Source organism: Pseudophryne corroboree, chromosome 6 (assembly GCF_028390025.1).
Source record: "Pseudophryne corroboree isolate aPseCor3 chromosome 6, aPseCor3.hap2, whole genome shotgun sequence".
NCBI classification, from domain to species: domain Eukaryota; kingdom Metazoa; phylum Chordata; class Amphibia; order Anura; family Myobatrachidae; genus Pseudophryne; species Pseudophryne corroboree.
The window spans coordinates 614,414,582-614,434,813 of NC_086449.1; the positions used below are offsets into that span (position 1 = coordinate 614,414,582).

At 47.1% G+C, this 20,232-nt stretch overlaps 1 protein-coding gene and 1 long non-coding RNA gene across 5 annotated transcripts in view; one reads left to right on the forward strand and one right to left on the reverse strand.

Annotated features, from left to right (window-relative positions):
* SH3PXD2B (SH3 and PX domains 2B) overlaps positions 1 to 20,232 on the reverse strand; it is a 339,742-nt gene that overhangs the window by 288,600 nt on the left and 30,910 nt on the right. The gene's annotated exons all lie outside the window — the stretch shown is intronic.
* The window catches only part of LOC134933113 (uncharacterized), a 185,375-nt gene that overhangs the window by 20,462 nt on the left and 144,681 nt on the right, over positions 1 to 20,232 (forward strand). The gene's annotated exons all lie outside the window — the stretch shown is intronic.

Below are 20,232 nucleotides of genomic sequence, written 5' to 3' on the forward strand. Positions count from 1 at the left end.
AACAATGGTATACACAAAAAAAAAAAGGTAGGAGATGTATCAGATGTACTAAGCCTGGGAGAGCGATAAAGTGGCGCAGTTTCACAAAGCAAGAAATAAAAGTGAATGTATGTTTACCTCTGCTCAACGGTGTTTCACGGGATCTGAGAAGGATACTAAAGAAATAAATAGCTGGTCATTCAGCCATAACCTGGGCAGAACCAGTAATGCAAATAAACAACTGGGAGTAAATTAAACTAGAACAGTGAGCATTTATACATGCACGTGGGGGTAAAAAATCCCTCAGCAGTGAAATTATTTGTATGTGTGGCAAATAAAGTGTTAAGGATTATGCTACTGTATCACCACACATGGCGATTTCAGCCGAAAAAAGGGTTACAAAGAAAATCAGAAGAAAAAAAACCTGTAAGTTCAATGATTGAGATGCCAGGAAACAAAGAGATTTCTCCTCTTGGCTGGGATGGCTGTTGGCTCATATCCACGCCCTCACGAGCACTCATCCAGGTCCCACATTAGGAGTCCAAGGCTGCATAGGAAAACACAAACTACCCTTCACTACTGCAAATCAGCATGATCCAAGTAGGACAAGAGTTACAGGCTTTGTAAGGTAACCAGCAGCTGTTATCATAGCAACCAACTCAGCTTCTAAAGAGAAAAGCTCACTTATACTATATCCATGTACATATCATGCAAAATACCTAGCCCACATCACTGAGCTAACATTGCAACTTTTACTCTAAACACATTGCTTTTTCTTTATTACTTCCTTCTGTATGTTTCCTCTGCCTCTGTCTACAATCACATCTGAGTAGTTAAAGATCCAGTAGCACGGAACTACAAATGCAAAAACAAATGTATTTAATCCAAGTTGCAAAAGGGTACGTAAGTGCTAACAATAGGTCATCTGAAGGTGTGAACTTCCTTGAAAGGGGTTTCTCACCTTTACTGATTAATCATTGAAGCAGGGTTTTATTCTCTGGAGAAATTACACAATGTATTGGGCCATATCATGCAATGGCAGCACTTTAATAGATAGCGACAGCCTCAGCTCAGACACATGGTTCCAATCTCAGACATTGCATCCCAATTTACAAAATGTTCCCTACAAACAGAAATACGCACAGGCAATTAAGCCATTGAGGTAAACAACATTCTCTTCTACTAGGTCAATGATGTAACTTATAAACGGTCACTGCAAGGCAGAAGTAGCGCACTAGACCTACAAGAGCAGGGGTGGGGAACCTTTTTTCTTCCAAGGGCCATTTGGATATTTATAAAATCCTTCGGGGGCCATACAAAAATTATCAACTTAAAAATGAGCCTGCCCCCAGTAGATATGCCCCCAGTCAGTAGTTATACTCCCAGTCAGTAGTTATGCCCCAGTAGATATTCCCCCAGTCACTTGTTATGCCCCATTAAATATGCCCCGTCACTTGTTATGCCCCATTAGATATGCCCCCTAGTAGCGACACTTACACACACACACACATAAAAAAAAAACCCACAATACTCACCAGCCCCGCTCCTGCTTCCGGACCATTGCCCTCTGCCTGGCCGCTCACTCCTCAGAACTATGGGAGAGAAGTCATGACATCTCTCCCATAACACCGCACAGCCGCACACGTACACTGCCAGAGCCGGAAGCCGAAGCTCAGGAGTGAGCTCCTGCCTCCGGCTGCTACTGAGGGTAAGAAGCTAGGCGAGCCTGGCCGGACCGGATCAAGTGGCTCTGCGGGCCTTATACGGCCCTCTGGCCTGAGGTTCCCCACCCCTGTACTAGAGCCTCAGTCTTCATTGGGGTGCACTGGTGTATGAGCACAGCAATCACATTACTGGAGGAGCAGTAGTCTTCACAGGCAGAGGGAAGATGGGCTGCGGAGAGAGACGTTCCTACTGTAAAACAAGGCCCTTTGATGTCCTGATTTTGAGAAGCAGAAAATACATTACATTTTGTAAAACATTGTAACGGTGTACAGTGGAAAACAAAGCTAGTTTGTAGGTGTGTTCTTGCCATCTAGAGCAGGGTATGGTCATTTCCCCTCCACACAAAGACTTGTTTTGCGCCATCTCACAGCTGGCATGCTTTGGGTCTTGTATTATACTGTACAGTTTTGCAACAGTTTTGTGTCTCCATTTTACACTTTTGACATTCTGAGCAATGTACTGTAATAGAAACACTGAATGCACAACTGCCACATCAAACTGTTCTAATAAAGACTGTAAGATATAACGGGGGCTAAACTGAGCAGCAGTTTAGGTGTAAAGTAAAAGCATTGAAAAGGTTGGTACAAAATGGATAGGAACTCTACTGAAGCCTTCGTTTGTCCATAATATATCCACCTGAAAACGGATGTAGTATTCTAGGTGGTGGCACCATATCCCAAGAGCGGAGGGTAGTTATGAAGATAAAAAGTGTTTGGGGGTGGGGGTAATCAAATCAGACACACCAATGCCAAAGCACAAAGAGGGATTGCCCGTCTATTCAGGTGATATATTGAATCAAAGTACTGATTCTACTTTGTTTGACTTTAACTCCAGTTTTGCACCCTGTTTGCACATCAGGTCTTCAGACTTTAATAAGAATTTGAAGTTATATAATTAGGTGGTGTGTATAAGATTAGTGTTATGCATTTCCTTCAGTGAGACAAGCGCACTCTGGAAAATGAAGTGTTAAGTATGATGCTAGTGATAAGCGTTCAGGAATGTATGATACAGAAATAGTAGATGGGGTAGAGGGAGATAAGAGGACACCAGTAGCAGGCAGGTACACACTTGTTAGACAGCTCTCAGACACATTGGTAGGCTTGCGGTGAGTATGGACATTTATACATAATAATTCCCTATCCTAGCCACTGCAATTATCTCCCAATACGCCTTAAAAAAACAACATTTAAACTTCATTCACTTGGGAGATAGCTTGGGGGAGGAAAACTTATTTGTAACCTAAAGTCGTAGTATATTGTGCTATAAGGATTTGTTGGGGAAAATCAATTAGGGGTGATGTTCTCATACCTGCGGTTAGGTGTGGCTATACGCTGGTACTTACAGTACTACCAGACTCGCTGATGGCACTGAGAGCAAAAATGAGCGAGTCCAAGATGTACGGTGGGCAAGCTCCGATGCCATCACCTGCAGCGCTTAAAGTGGTCCTAGAGGTGTGGTGGAACTCAAACCCCCCCCCCACACACACACACACACACACACCTGTGCAGCTGCAAAAAAAGTGGCATGTTCACCCAATAGTATCCCCAATTCAAATAACGCAACACAGTAGCACGATCTTATTCACATGACACCACAGAGTAGTGTCCCTTATTCATGTTAGGACACACATTAATGCCCCTTATACACATAGCCCGCAGTAGTAGCATCCCAAATACACATAATGCCCACAGCAATAGTGCCCCTTATACAATGCCCTCAGTAGTAGTGCTCCTTATACAATGCCCACTGTAGTGGTAGGGACCACAGTTGTAGTGCCCCTTATGTAGAGCCCATAGTATTGGTGCCCCTTACACAGTGCTCCCAGCAGTAGGGCCCTTTATGTCGCCAGGAGTTATACCCCTTATTAAGTGCCCCCTATGCAATGCCCTCATTAGTAGTGCTCCCAGTAGTAATGCCAGTAGTTGATCCCCCTCTAGTAGTGTGCCTTACACACCATAGCGCCACACAGCTGCACACTGCCTGAGCTGGAAGCCGGAGCTCAGGAGTGAGCTCCTGCCTCCGGCTGCGGCTGAGGAGAAGGAGCCAGGCGCCGCTGGTAACAAAATCTCAGTGGGCGCCCGACATCTCCCTGGGTTAGAGGAGCCGGAGGAGGCAGAACTGGTTCAGTCTCCAAATGGAACAGGCAGAACGCAGTACCGCCCCGTTCCGGCTCACTTTAACCTCTGATCACCGGCATTTACACGCTGTCGCAATGGCAAATAGCCCCCTTCACATGGGCCAGTTAACTAATTTCCCCCTAAGTGTAATTTTCTGTGCACATAGATTTCAAAATCTACCCTTCAATCCTATTAGGCCTAATGGCGGCATTCTTTTCGCCCGATGCTGGTGCTTATCGAGGGTAATGCTTAAAGTGCCTGGGGATCTAGACGCATAATCCGCGATAAGGGTCCACCGGAGATGCAATAACCTATTGGATCAGAGACTTATCCCCGATCCCATGCGTTTTCGTGCGATTGCGGTTCCAATTTTGGCCGATCAAAATGGCCTCTAATTGAATACCGCGATAATGACCATTGGTCATTCATAAAGAAATCTGTCTATTTTGATTGGCCAAAACGGCATACAGATTAATAGGATAGCTCCCTCTGGGGCAGAGTTCCTAAGCCTTGTAGAGCGATAAAGTGCAGAGAGAAAAGTACTAGCTAATCAGCTCCTAACTGTCCTTTTTGTTTAAATACAGCCTGTAATATGGCAGTTAGGAGCGGATTGGATGGTCATGTATCACTCTCCACTTAATCACTGTTGAATACTTAGTACATCTCCCCCTCTATATCTTTCTATATCCATATACATTAACTTCATGTTAAAGCATTACCCGCTTTTATATAATGGTGAAGATGGAGAACTTGACCCAAGGAGTCTCTTGATTCCATATCAGCACATTTTCTTTAAAGTGAACTTAAGGTGCAGCACATGGGTCCTAGGTATTGAAGATTAGTAAATGGAATTAAAAGAATCTAACATATAAGATTTTTGGTTTTATTAAATAGTGCGTTAAGTACCTCTCAAGTGGGATGTAGTCAACAATTAGGACAGTCAAAACAATCATAATGATGGCATGGACATAAGGTCGACAGTGAAAATGTAGAAAGTGAAAAGGTCAGCAACGAATACATGCCAACAGGGTCAAGATGTCGAAAGTCCTAATAATAACACAGCCTCTGCTCAGATGCCTGTGAGAGCTGCCAGTACAGGAGCAGCAGAATTGTGTGGTCAGGCAGGTGGTGGTGGTGGTGGTGGTGGTGGTGTAACAGTGTGGGGGAATGTTTTCTTGGCCTTCATTAGGCCCCTTAATATCAACTGAGCATTGTTTAAATACAACAGCCTATCTAGCTTTTGATGCTGACTATGGGCATACATGTATGGGCACAATCTAACCATATGGTTACTTTCAGCAGTATAATAATGGGTATTGCCTCTCTACACAAAGCACATTTCAAGCTGATTCTAGAAAGATGACAATGAGTTTAGTGTACTCCAATGGTCTCCAGTAGTGAGGCCAATCCCGGGATCGGGAGGATCCCGGGATATAGGCCAATCCCGGGGATTGCGGGATTTACCTGCCCATTGTTTGTTTGTTTTTTTAATGCCAGGCAGCGTTAAGGCACCCTCCGGATGCTCAGATGCTGCCCGGCTCCCTTCTCCCCCTGCCCTCATAGTGCGTACTGATGTCAGAGGTCACGCAGCGCAGTGTGAAGTCAGCCACCCGGACCGCACCTCGCCACCCGCACCACGCCACCTGTAGGCCATCCCACCTACAATGATGAATCTGAAGCCAGCCGCCCGCGCCGCCCGGACTGTACTTCGCCGCCAGCAGCCCGCAAGCCCAGTTCACACCCACGATGGTGAGTATTTGTGTGGGCTGGGGCGGGCGGGTCTGTAACCTAATCCCGGGTATCCCAGGATTGCCCTTTTTTCAATCCCGATAACAGGAATCGACATAAAAAAAGTAAACACTGAAAAGGTCGACAAAAGGTTTTTTTTTTTTAAATGGATAGTTTTCTCCATAAAATGACGGGGAACCCCAACCGCATCTCCTTGCATGGCTCACTTAGCTTGCCATGCTATGGGCAAGGCGCCTCGCTCAGCCGCTGCGCTCAGCACAGGTTATTATTCCCAATCATAGGCCACGTAGCTGGTAAAGTATGCCAAATTTAAAAATAGAAAAAATAAAATAAAATTGTCAAAAAAACTCACGTTGACCTTTTCCTGTGTTGACCTTTTGTCAATGTCGATCTTTTGTCCATGTCAACCAATAGTGATCAACCTATTGACTGTCAACTTTATTATTGTTGACCTATCATCCAGATCCCCATATTATTATTTTATTATTATTAATTATACCTATTAAAGCTCCATGTTTTTATTATCTTTTACTTATGTGGTGCCACAAAAGTTCTGTAGCTCTGTACATAGGGATGAATGTAGCAATTTACATGGCTATAAAGCATAGACAAGTACATAAGTAAACAAATGTACAGAATTGCAGTGTTCATATAACAAAGATAGAATACAAAGAGGGAGAGGGTGCTGTTTGCAAGAAATTACCTTCTAAAGAGAATATGGGCAGACACCAAGGGGTAAATATGGGCAGACACCAAGGGGTAAATATGGGCAGACACCAAGGGGTAAATATGGGCAGACACCAAGGGGTATATTTACTAAGCTCCCGATTTTGACCGAGATGCCGTTTTTTCATCAAAGTGTCATCTCGGTAAATCTCTGTCATTTACTAAACACTAATCACGGCAGTGATGAGGGCATTCGTAATTTTTTGCTAGTTCAGGTAAAAAATTACGAATGAATACACCATCGGTCAAAACGCGGCTGTTTAAGTATGAATCTCGGTCATTTACTAAGAAGTGCAAAGCAAAAAAACACAAAACACTGCCGTGAAAAATTACAACTCGTAAAAAAGTCCTAAAAAAAAACAGACCTGCTTTTTTTATCCGTGATTTGAGATGCATGCAGGGATCCATGAGATCCGTGCATGTATATCAGTGGGAAGGGGTGTGAAAGTGCTTATTTTTGCTAAAAAAATTGCGTGGGGTCCCCCCTCCTAAGCATAACCAGCCTCGGGCTCTTTGAGCCGATCCTGGTTGCAGAAATATGGGAAAAAAAATGACAGGGGTTCCCCCATATTTAAGCAACCAGCATCGGGCTCTGCGCCTGGTCCTGGTCCCAAAAATACGGGGGACAAAAAGAGTAGGGGTCCCCCGTATTTTTAAAACCAGCACCGGGCTCCACTAGCTGGACAGATAATGCCACAGCCGGGGGTCACTTTTATATAGTGCCCTGCGGCCGTGGCATAAAAAATCCAACTAGTCACCCCTGGCCGGGGTACCCTGGGGGAGTGGGGACCCCTTCAATCAAGGGGTCCCCCCCCCCAGCCACCCAAGGGCCAGGGGTGAAGCCCGAGGCTGTCCCCCCCCATCCAATGGGCTGCGGATGGGAGGGCTGATAGCCTTTGTTGTAAAATAAAAGATATTGTTTTTAGTAGCAGTACTACAAGTCCCAGCAAGCCTCCCCCGCATGCTGGTACTTGGAGAACCACAAGTACCAGCATGCGGCGGAACAACGGGCCCGCTGGTACCTGTAGTACTACTACTAAAAAAATACCCAAAAAAAGACAAGACACACACACCGTGAAAGTATAATTTTATTACATACATACACACATACATACATACTTACCTATGGCCCCACGCAGGTCGGTCCTCTTGTCCAGTAGAATCCAAGGGTACCTGTTGAATAAATTATACTCACGAGATCCAGGGGTCCAGGTTCCTCGGCAAATCCAGGGTTAATCCACGTACTTGTTAAAAATAAAAAAACGGTATCCCGACCACGAACTGAAAGGGGACCCATGTTTGCACATGGGTCACCTTCCCACGAATGCCAGAAAGCCACTTTGACTTCTGTCTAAGTGGGTTTCTTCAGCCAATCAGGGAGTGCCACGTTGTAGCACTCTCCTGATCAGCTGTGTGCTCTTGTCCTCACTGACAGGCAGCACACGGCAGTGTTACAATGTAGCGCCTATGCGCTACATTGTAACCAATGATGGGAACTTTCTGCTCAGCGGTGACGTCACTTTAGGTCAACCGCAGGGCAGAAAGTTCCCATCATTGGTTACAATGTAGCGCATAGGCGCTACATTGTAACACTGCCGTGTGCTGCCTGTCAGTGAGGACAGGAGCTCACAGCCGATCAGGAGAGTGCTACAACGTGGCACTCCCTGATTGGCTGAAGAAACCCACTTAGACATCAGTCAGAGTGGGTTTCTGGCATTCGTGGAAAGGAGTCCCATGTGAAAACATGGGGCCCCTTTCAGTTCGTGGCTCGGCTTTCCGTTTTCTTATTTTATGCAAGTACGTGGATTACCCCTGGATTTCCCGAGGAGCCTGGACCCCTGGATCTCGTGAGTATAATTTCTTCAACAGGTACCCCTTGGATTCTACTGGAGAAGAGGACCGACCTGCGTGGGAACATAAGGTAAGTATGTATGTATGTGTGTATGTATGTAATAAAATTATACTTTCACGGTGTGTGTGTCTTGTCTTTTTTTGGGTATTTTTTTAGTAGTAGTACTACAGGTACCAGCGGGCCCGTTTTTCCATCGCATGCTGGTACTTGTGGTTCTCCAAGTACCAGCATGCGGGGGAGGCTTGCTGGGCCTTGTAGTACTGCTACTAAAAACAATATCTTTTCTTTTACAACAAAGGCTATCAGCCTCCCCATCCGCAGCCCATTGGATGGGGGGGGACAGCCTCGGGCTTCACTCCTGGCCCTTGGGTGGCTGGGGGGGGGGACCCCTTGATTGAAGGGGTCCCCACTCCCCCAGGGTACCCCGGCCAGGAGTGACTAGTTGGATTTTTGATGCCACGGCCGCAGGGCACTATATAAAAGTGACCCCCGGCTGTGGCATTATCTGTCCAGCTAGTGGAGCCCGGTGCTGGTTTTAAAAATACGGGGGACCCCTACTCTTTTTGTCCCCTGTATTTTTGGGACCAGGACCAGGCGCAGAGCCCGATGCTGGTTGCTTAAATATGGGGGAACCCCTGTCAATTTTTTCCCCATATTTCTGCAACCAGGATCGGCTCAAAGAGCCCGAGGCTGGTTATGCTTAGGAGGGGGGACCCCACGCATTTTTTTGGGTGATTTTACATTGTTTAATTTAAAAAAAAAAAAATAAGAACCCCAGCACGGATCACACAGATCCGGCCGAGATTGATTGTAAAAAAAAACGGCAGTGTTTTGCTAATCACTGCCGTAAAAATAGGTAAAAAAAAACGAATGACATCGACATCGGAAGAAAAGAAAAACCCGAATACGACAGCTTAGTAAATCCATCGTAATCAATTCAAAAAGTTGCAGTTTTACACTGTCGATGTCATTCGTGATTGAACTTTGACCTTTTTTCGGAAATTACGAATCTTAGTAAATTTACCCCCAAGATGGGAGTTCTATTTAAGATGGGATCTTGCTCATAGCAACCAATCAAGTTCTACTTCTTATTTATCTAGCACCTTCTAGAAGATAATACCTGCAATCTGATTGGTTACTATGGGCAACATCCCATCTTAAATAGAACTCCCATCTTAGTAAATTTACCCCCAAGAGTGAAAATGGGAAATGATGTGAGATAGACAGTTTAGGGAATCGGTAGTAGGCTTGAGGAGTGGATGGATCTTAATTCACATATATAAGTTGGGTGAAAGTCTCACTGAGCGGCCAATTCAGAGTTTGCAAAACCAGGCAGATTTACAATGTGCAGAGAGGTTTGCATTTGAGAGGGGTGTGTCCAAATGCAAATCAAATCTGCTGTGTAAAAAATAAAGCTGTCCGGCATTTGTGGGCTACATGCAAAAGTAGCCAGTATTTACCCTGTATGCAAACACAATCCTAAATGTATTTCACCCCTTCCATTGCAATATGGTTTGTCCAGGTACATACTGGTGGTCATTCCGAGTTAATCGCAGCTAGCAACTTTTTGCTGCTGCTGCGATGAATAGTCCACGCCTATGGGGAAGTGTATTTTAGCTTAGCAGGGCTGCGATCACTTGTGCAGCCCTGCAAAGCTAAAAAAAATTCAAGCAAAACTAGACTAGGGATGGACATACTTACCCTGTGCGGTGGATCCAGCGATGATGGGCCCGGCTTTGACGTCACACCACTGCCCTCCGTTCTGCTGAACACGCCTGCGTTATACTCGCCACTCCCCAAAAACTGCTCCAAACGGTCCGGATCTGCCCAGCCACGCCTCCGTCCTGTCAATCTTCTTTGCAGTCCATCCGGCGCACAGCGGCCGCCGTGCATGCGCATTCCGCACCCGTTCGAACCACAGAGAAAAACCGCTGCATGCGAACAAGTCGGAATGACCCCCACTGTACAGTAGTTTTGCTCCACCTCAGAATCAGTCCAAGTATAGGAGCCCAATCCAAGGGTTGGGTGCGGCACAAGGGATATCTTGAAGAAGAGGGCAATGGGAGATTAGGGAGGAAGAGTGGAGACAGACTTTGGCAAAACAGAGTAGATTGACCCTGTGAGCTGAGATGTGAAAACATGGAGGCAGGTAGAAGTATTAAGTACAGACTGAAGTGGGATACAGTATATTGTATATTCACCATTACAGTATATAGAACTTTTATACCCCCTAATAAATGCACCAAGACAGAGGTTCTGAAACGCCTGCCTCAAGGCATCTCAACGGTCCAGGTTTTAAGTGCATTAAGGGGGTCATTCTGTCCCATTCGCACGCAGCGGTTCTTTGCTGCGGTGCGAACGGGTCGGAAATGCGCATGCGCGGCAGTCGCTTTGCGCACGCGCGTTGTCGCCGGGCAACGCCGCCGCCAAATGTGATCGCAAGAAGATTGACAGGCGGGAGGCGTTCCGGGGCGGATACTCACAGTTTCCATCTGTTTTCGGGGAGTAGTAAGAGAAACGCAGGCATGTCCAGGAGAACGGAGGGCGGGTGTCTGACATCACAAGCGAACGCAGCCCTGCTATGCTAAAATACACTCCCTCATAGGCGGAGATTAGTTGATCGCACTAGCAGCAAAAAGTTGCTTGGTACGATCAACTCGGAATGACCCCCAATATCCATGGCTCAGCACAGATGTCTGAGGTACTAATTAAGTCACCTGTGGCCAAGCTTGTATATACGTAAAATCTGCACCGTTGGGCTGCCTTGAGAATTGCATTTGAGAACCTCTGCTCCAAAAGGCTCATCCAATTATTCTGTGGTAATAAGTTATTACCAGTTTATTTAACATTTAAAACTGTGTGGGGTTTCCCCGAGTCAACCCCTGGTATAAATATACAAGAGCTGCTATCCTGATTAGAGTCTAATGAGCCCTACAGACTCGGCGATGTGCCGCCGAGCTGCCCGACTGCCGATACGGCAGACGGGCGACCCGGCGGCGGGGGGGGCAGTGACGGGGGGAGTGAAGTTTCTTCACTCCCCCCGTCACCCGGCTCCGTAGACGTGCAGGCAAATATGGACGATCTCGTCCATATTGGCCTGCATGCACAGCCGACGGGGCACCAGCGATGAATGAGCGCGGGGCCGCCCATCGTTCATCGCTGGTGCCTCCACACTGCACGATATGAACGTTATCTCGTTCATTAATGAACGAGATCGTTCATATCGTGCAGTGATGTCGGCCAGTGTGTAAGGCCCATTAGTCGGGTGTAGATACTGAGTCCAGATGTCCAGGGGCCCACCCTGAAATCAGTCACTAATTACGTGATTTTGCAATTAATTTCAAGTGTAGATGGTAGTATTAAGTAACTATTCAGTTACAGTTGTGATTTCTGATAAAACGATACGATGGCCCCGAGGATTGGCACCGCCATGTGTTGCACAGCCGCCCCTGCACTCTGCACGCAGCAGCACTCAGCTTCTCCTTCCTGTATAAGCCCGCACTCAGACTACTGTGTAATTAGCCAATGGGAGTCAGGGGCAGGCTTATACAGGAAGGAGAACTGAAGCCTAGTGCTTCATCCTAAGTGCAGCCACGGCTGTGAAACACAGCTCTGCCAATACCAGGGGTCAGGCAGCCGTCACACATATTACATGTAAAGGTAAGTCTATATGTTTTAATCGCCAGGGGCCGCCAAGCCTCTAGTTACGCCACTGACAAAATCACAGAAGACTTTAGATCTATCCATGGACAACGCAGCATAACCCCAGCACATGCATACCAAAAGCTACACATTAATGGAGCAATCACCTTTTCAGCTATTCCACAGCTCTAAGTGTTTTCTTAATGCATCTAAAACAAATACTTTCAAAACTGGGATGTCATCTCTGGCGTGCACAAAGCAAATGCTACCCTCAAAGACCGCAGCCAAATAGTCTCAGATATCTTCAGTTTCCTGGAGCTATGTTTCTTCTTTTTCAATAAAAACTAGTATTATTTAATTTAAAGAAATAAAATAAATTACATAGCAATCCAGAAGTCTTCCAGCAACTTCAAAGGGGTGCGGTATGATTTCCTGGCGGCCGGGATGCCGACCATCAGTACACAGACAATGGCATCCCGCCCGCCATTATGCTGGCAGCGGGGCGAGTGCAGAGAGTCCCCTTGTGGGCTCTCTGTGCTCGCCATGCTGCAGGCTCAGTGGCTCGCTGCGCTTACCAGATTCTATTCCCTCTCTGTGGGTGTCGTGGATACTCACGGAGTGGGAATAGTCCTGTTTGGCCAGTATTCCGTCTGCTGGCATTGCCAGCTGTCGGGATTCCTGCATCAGTTTCCTGAATGCCGGGATCCAGACAGCTGGCAAATTAAACATATACCTTTCAAATATGTGTAAATCGTTCTATCATGTCCTCTCTGCGACTCCGCCAAATTATATTACTCCAACTCCCTGAATGAATTTAAAATCTTTCTTATTATCCTATGTACAAAGCCATTCCCTCACTTCCATGCTACATCTACTGGGAAATATTAGATAACTGTGTAAGATATGACCAATGCTCTTCCACCAGGGCTTACAGCAATGACATGGTAGGGTAGACTGGTGACTGAAACCCCCCCCATAATGCACACCTTCTCACATTTGGCGGCCACAACCTCCTTCTCCCCAGGATGATGAGATCACAACCTAAACTGTCAAGAAATGCATTCTATCCCATATACCTTAAATCTATGACATGCTGTATGTAAAGAGTCTATAAAAATAGCACATGATTTAATACAATTAAGTCACACAACAATAGTTACTTATAAGTAAGGGCAATTCCAAAGTAACGGATGTAACTCTCAGATACAATGGGGTCGATTCAATTCGGCAACTTATGAATAGCGCCGGGAATTAGCTCCCGACGCTATTCAATTCAGCTGCTAGTTACCCGCAATTGTCGGGAATTCTTCTCTCATCCCCGGGGGATGAGAGAAGAAACCCGACAAAAGTGCTGCCTCGCGGCTGGCGCGAGGCGGATTCTGTCAGGAATCAGCCTCGCGCCGGGGAGTTAAGTCGGAGAATGCCCGTTCTCCCGACAATTCAACCTGTTTAGTCGGCGAGAACGGGCCATCACCGACTTAACTGGAGCTGAATTGAATAGCGTCGGGAGCTAATTCCTGGCGCTATTCATAAGTTGCCGAATTGAATCGACCCCCATGTTTGTGATAAACTTCTGGATTGCTTCAAATTTGAAATGCACATAAAGAAGCAAATGTTACCACAATTGTATCTACCACTGGTGAATAAAAATATGAAGTGTGAACAAGCCTCACCATTGTTGTCTGCTGTAAATAAATACATTGTTTAAATGTAACGGATATAACCGGGATAGGACATGGTAATTTCTGACATAAAATACATGTCTGATTACTCTGGAACTACAACAGATATTTATTCCATACTTTATTGTAAAAAGTATAAACCACACAGATTGTTTTAGTACAATTTTCAGGAAAGTCATTCTTATTACCTTGACAATATTTAATGGAATGTATGTGTAATGGACATAACCCGAAAATCGTCGCGGACGTAACCATCAAATACATTAATCAGGAAATGAAAAAAAGCCCCTTGCATCAACTGGTACAGGGTCATTTACCTTTCTAACATTGGGCCTAATTCAGACCTGGTCACTTGCAGGCGATCTTTGCACTGCTGCGATCAGATAGTCGCCGCCTACCAGAGCCGGCCCTAACCAATATGATGCCCTAGGCAAGATTTTGGCTGGTGCCCCCTAGCACAACCACTGGTTCCGCCTCTGAACTTGCACCTCTTTCCCAGCACCATCACCCCTCACCCATAGCAGTCCTTATTTTGGTGTTTGTACCCCCTATATTTTAAATAGGAACAGTTCACACATTTGGCGCACAGCCCAAAAAGGGGTGTGTTTTTGCTGGCAAGGGGCATGGCCACACAATAGTAACCCCAATTCCAATTACGCCACACAGTACTGCAACTTTATTCACATTTGATCATGCGATAGTGTCCATAATTCATATTACATCCCACAGTAGTATCACTTTACCTTATAAACGTTACTCCTCACAGTAGAGCCCCTTATTCACATTACATCACACTGAATTGCTCCTTATTCACATTAAACCAGACCCTATTGCTCTTTATTCACATTAGATGACACAGTAGTGCCCTTTCTATGCGCAACGCCACATAGTAGAGCACCTTATACACATAATGGCACACATTAGTAATGCATTTATACACATAATTCCACACAGTAATGCCCCTTACACATATTAGACATATTATTAATGTCCTTATAAACATAATGCGCCTTACACATTATGACCACCTTTATTAATGCCTTTTTACACATAATGTCCCTTACACATATGCCGCACATTATTAATGCCCTTATACACATAATGACACACATAGTGCCCCCTACACATTTGCTGCACATTATTAGTGCCCCTATACACATAATGACACACATGCAGTACTACCCTATTACACATATGCCGCACATTTTTAATGCCCTTATACACATAATGACACACATAGTGCCCCTTACAAATATGTTGCACATTATAATGCATTTTTACATTACACACATAATGCTCCTTACGCATATTCCGAACACTACTGCACAACCAACCCACTCACATGCTTGGATACAGATATGTCCTCATAAATCTTGCCTCAATGCTAACGTCGGGCACCTTTTTTATGAAAATGCATCTTATTTGCATTGCTATGTGGCTAGGATGCACAAGAACCTTCTGCTGATTAAACTGATATGCAGCATGCCAATATACTGTGTAAAAATAAGAATTTACTCACCGGTAATTCTATTTCTCGTAGTCCGTAGTGGATGCTGGGGACTCCGTAAGGACCATGGGGAATAGACGGCTCCGCAGGAGACTGGGCACATCTAAAGAAAGATTTAGGTCTATCTGGTGTGCACTGGCTCCTCCCCCTATGACCCTCCTCCAAGCCTCAGTTAGGACACTGTGCCCAGAAGAGCCGACACAATAAGGAAGGATTTTGAATCCCGGGTAAGACTCATACCAGCCACACCAATCACACCATATAACTCGTGATAGGAACCCCGGTTAACAGTATGATAACAACGGAGCCTCTGAACAGATGGCTCGCAATAACAACCCGATTTGTGTAACAATAACTATTTACAAGTATTGCAGACAATCCGCACTTGGGATGGGTGTCCAGCATCCACTACGGACTACGAGAAATAGAATTACCGGTGAGTAAATTCTTATTTTCTCTGACGTCCTAGTGTATGCTGGGGACTCCGTAAGGACCATGGGGATTATACCAAAGCTCCCAAACGGGCGGGAGAGTGCGGACGACTGCAACACCGAATGAGAGAACTCCAGGTCCTCCTCAGCCAGGGTATCAAATTTGTAGAATTTAGCAAATGTGTTTGCCCCTGACCAAGTAGCAGCTCGGCAAAGTTGTAAAGCCGAGACCCCTCGGGCAGCCGCCCAAGATGAGCCCACCTTCCTTGTGGAATGGGCTTTTACAGATTTAGGCTGTGGTAGTCCCACCGCAGAATGCGCCAGCTGAATAGTGCTACAAATCCAACGCGCGATAGTCTGCTTAGAAGCAGGAGCACCCAGTTTGTTGGGTGCATACAGGATAAACAGCGAGTCAGTTTTCCTGACTCCAGCCGTCCTGGAAACATAAATTTTCAGGGCCCTGACTACGTCCAGTAACTTGGAATCCTCCAAGTTCCTAGTAGCCGCAGGCACCACAATAGGCTGGTTCAAGTGAAACGCTGATACCACCTTCGGGAGAAATTGAGGACGAGTCCTCAACTCTGCCCTATCCATATGGAAAATCAGATAAGGGCTTTTATAAGACAAAGCCGCCAATTCTGACACACGCCTGGCCGAAGCCAGAGCCAACAGCATGACCACTTTCCACGTCAGATATTTCAAATCCACAGTCTTAAGTGGTTCAAACCAATGTGATTTCAGGAACTCCAAAACCACATTGAGATCCCAAGGTGCCACTGGGGGCACAAAAGGAGGCTGAATACGCAGAACTCCTTTGACAAAAGTCTGAACTTCAGGCAGTGAAGCCAGTTCTTTCTGGAAGAAAATCGACAGGGCCGAAATCTGGACCTTAATGGACCCCAATTTGAGGCCCAACGTCACTAATGTTTTGCGGTGACATCCTTCCTGGCTTTGATCAGGGTAGGGATGACTTCCTCCGGAATGCCCTTTTCCTTCAGGATCCGGTGTTCAACCGCCATGCCGTCAAACGTAGCCGCGGTAAGTCTTGGAACAGACAGGGCCCCTGCTGCAGCAGGTCCTGTCTGAGCGGCAGAGGCCAAGGGTCCTCTGAAAGCATCTCTTGAAGTTCCGGGTACCAAGCTCTTTTTGGCCAATCCGGAACCACGAGTATAGTTTTCACTCCTCGCCTTCGTATTATTCTCAGTACCTTGGGAATGAGAGGCAGAGGAGGAAACACATAACCGACTGGTACACCCACGGTGTTACTAGAGCGTCCACAGCGATCGCCTGAGGGTCCCTTCACCTGGCGCAATATCTTTTTAGCTTTTTGTTGAGGCGGGACGCCATCATGTCCACCTGTGGTCTTTCCCACCGGTTTACCAGCATTCGGAAGACTTCTGGATGAAGTCCCCATTCTCCCGGGTGGAGGTCGTGCCTGCTGAGGAAGTCTGCTTCTTAGTTGTCCACTCCCGGAATGAACACTGCTGTCAGTGCTAACACATGATTTTCCGCCCATCGGAGAATCCTTGTGGCTTCTGCCATTGCCCTCCTGCTTCTTGTGCCACCCTGTCTGTTTACATGGGCGACCGCCGTGATGTTGTCTGATTGGATCAGTACCGGCTGGTTCTGAAGCAGGGGCCTTGCTTGGCTTAGGGCATTGTAAATGGCCCTTAGCTCTAGAATATTTATGTGAAGCGAAATCTCCTGATTTGACCACAGTCCTTGGAAATTTCTTCCCTGTGTGACTGCGCCCCAGCCCCGAAGGCTGTCATCCGTGGTCACCAGGACCCAGTCCTGTATTCCGAATCTGCGGCCCTCTAGTAGATGAGCCCTCTGCAGCCACCACAGCAGCGACACCCTGGTCCTTGCCGACCGGGTTATCCGCTGTTGCATCTGGAGATGGGACCCGGACCATTTGTCCAACAGGTCCCACTGGAAAGTCCTTGCGTGGAACCTTCCTTGCGAAGGAGTATCATCATTTCGGCCATTACCTTGCTAAAGACCCTCGGTGCAGTGGATAACCCAAACGGCAGCGTCTGGAACTGATAGTGACAGTCCTGTACCACAAATCTGAGGTACTCCTGGTGAGGAGGGTAAATGGGGACATGCAGGTACGCATCCTTGATGTCCAGGGAGACCATGTAATCCCCCTCGTCCAGGCTCGCAATAACCGCCCTGAGCGATTCCATCTTGAACTTGAACCTTTTGATATAAGTGTTCAAGGATTTTAAATTTAAGATGTGTCTCACTGAACCGTCCGGTTCCGGTACCACAAACATTGTGGAATAGTAACCCTTCCCTTGCTGAAGGAGGGGTACCTTGACAATCACTTGCTGTGAATACAGTTTTCGGATAGCCACCAACACTGCCTCCCTGGCAGAGGGAGTTGCTAGTAAGGCAGATTTTAGAAAACGGCGGGGGGGGGGGGGGGGACGTCTCGAATTCCAGCCCGTACCCCTGAGATACTACTTGAAGGGCCCAGGGATCCACCTGTGAGAGAGCCCACTGTGTGCTGAAATTTCTGAGACGGGCCCCCACCGTAACCGGATCCGCCTGTGAAGCCCCAGCGTCATGCTGTGGACTTACCGGACGCGGGGGAGGACTTTTGCTCTTGGGAACTGGCTATATGCTGCAGCTTTTTCCCTCTACCTTTGCCTCTCGGCAGAAAGGATGCGCCTCGCGCCCTCTTGTGTTTATGGGGCCGAAAGGACTGTACTTGATAATACGGTGCCTTCTTTTGCTGTGGGGTAGCCTGTGGCAAAAATGTCGATTTCCCAGCCGTAGCTGTGGAAACGAGGTCTGAAAGACCATCCCCAAACAGTTCCACCCCCTTATAAGGCAAAACTTCCATGTGCCTTTTTGAATCGGCATCACCTGACCACTGCCGAGTCCATAACCCCCTTCTGGCGGCAATGGACATTGCGCTTATTTTTGATGCCAGCCGGCAAATATCCCTCTGTGCATCACGCATGTATAAGACAGCGTCCTTTATATGCTCTACTGTCAGCAAAATAGTGTCCCTATCCAGGGTATCAATATTATCCGACAAGGAATCTGACCACGCAGCAGCAGCACTGCACATCCATGCTGATGCAATCGCTGGTCGCAATATAATGCCCGTGTGTGTATATATAGCTTTTAGGGTAGCCTCCTGCTTTCTATCAGCAGGATCCTTTAGGGCGGCCGTATCCGGAGACGGTAGTGCCACCTGTTTTGATAAACGTGTAAGCGCTTTATCTACCCTAGGGGACGTTTCCCAACGTGACCTATCCTCTGGCGGGAAAGGGTACGCTGCCAATAACCGTTTAGAAATTATCAATTTCTTATCGGGGGAAGTCCAGGCTTCCTCACACACCTCATTTAATTCCTCAGATGCAGGAAAAACTACTGGTAGTTTTTTCTCACCGAACATAATACCCTTTTTTGTGGTACCTGGGGTACTATCAGAAATGTGTAATACATTTTTCATTGCCTCAATCATGTAACGGGTGGACCTATTGGAGGGTACACTAGTCTCATCGTCGTCGACACTGGAGTCGGTATCCGTGTCGACATCTGTGTCTGCCATCTGAGGTAGCGGGTGTTTTAAAGCCCCTGATGACATTTGAGACGCTGGAACAGTCACAAGCTGAGTAGCCGGCTGTCCTATGTCGTCAAACCTTTTATGTAAGGAGCTGACACGGTCACGTAATTCCTTCCATAAGTCCATCCACACAGGTGTCGACCCCTCAGGGGGTGACAACACATTTACAGGCATTTGCTCTGCCTCCACATCATTTTCCTCATCATACATGTCGACACAGCGGTACCGACACACAGCACACACACAGGGAATGCTCTGACAGAGGACAGGACCCCACAAAGCCCTTTGGGGAGACAGGGGGAGAGTATGCCAGCACACACCAGAGCGCTATATACCACAGGGATATCACCTATAAAGTGTTTTCCCTTATAGCTGCATATATATATTATACTGCGCCTAAATTTGTGCCCCCCCCTCTCTTTTTTACCCTTTCTGTAGTGCAGGACTGCAGGGGAGAGCCAGGGAGCGATCCTTCCAGCGGAGCTGTGAGGGAAAATGGCGCCAGTGTGCTGAGGGAGATGGCTCCGCCCCTTTTTCGGCGGGCTTTCTCCCGCTTTTTGTGTTATTCTGGCAGGGGTAATTTACACCTATATAGCCTCTGGGGCTATATATGGTGTCAGTTTTGCCAGCCAAGGTGTTAATATTGCTGCTCAGGGCGCCCCCCCCCCCAGCGCCCTGCACCCATCAGTGACCGAAGTGTGTGGTGTGCATGAGGAGCAATGGCGCACAGCTGCAGTGCTGTGCGCTACCTTGGAGAAGACAGAAGTCTTCAGCCGCCGATTTTCCGGACCTTCTTGCTTCTGGCTCTGTAAGGGGGACGGCGGCGCGGCTCCGGGAACGGACGACGAGGTCGGGTCCTGTGTGCGATCCCTCTGGAGCTAATGGTGTCCAGTAGCCTAAGAAGCCCAAACTACCACCACTTAGGTAGGTTCGCTTCTTCTCCCCTTAGTCCCTCGCTGCAGTGAGCCTGTTGCCAGCAGGTCTCACTGTAAAATAAAAAACCTAAACTATACTTTCTTTCTAGGAGCTCAGGAGAGCCCCTAGTGTGCATCCAGCTCGGCCGGGCACAGAAATCTAACTGAGGCTTGGAGGAGGGTCATAGGGGGAGGAGCCAGTGCACACCAGATAGACCTAAATCTTTCTTTAGATGTGCCCAGTCTCCTGCGGAGCCGTCTATTCCCCATGGTCCTTACGGAGTCCCCAGCATCCACTAGGACGTCAGAGAAACTGTGGCTGTAT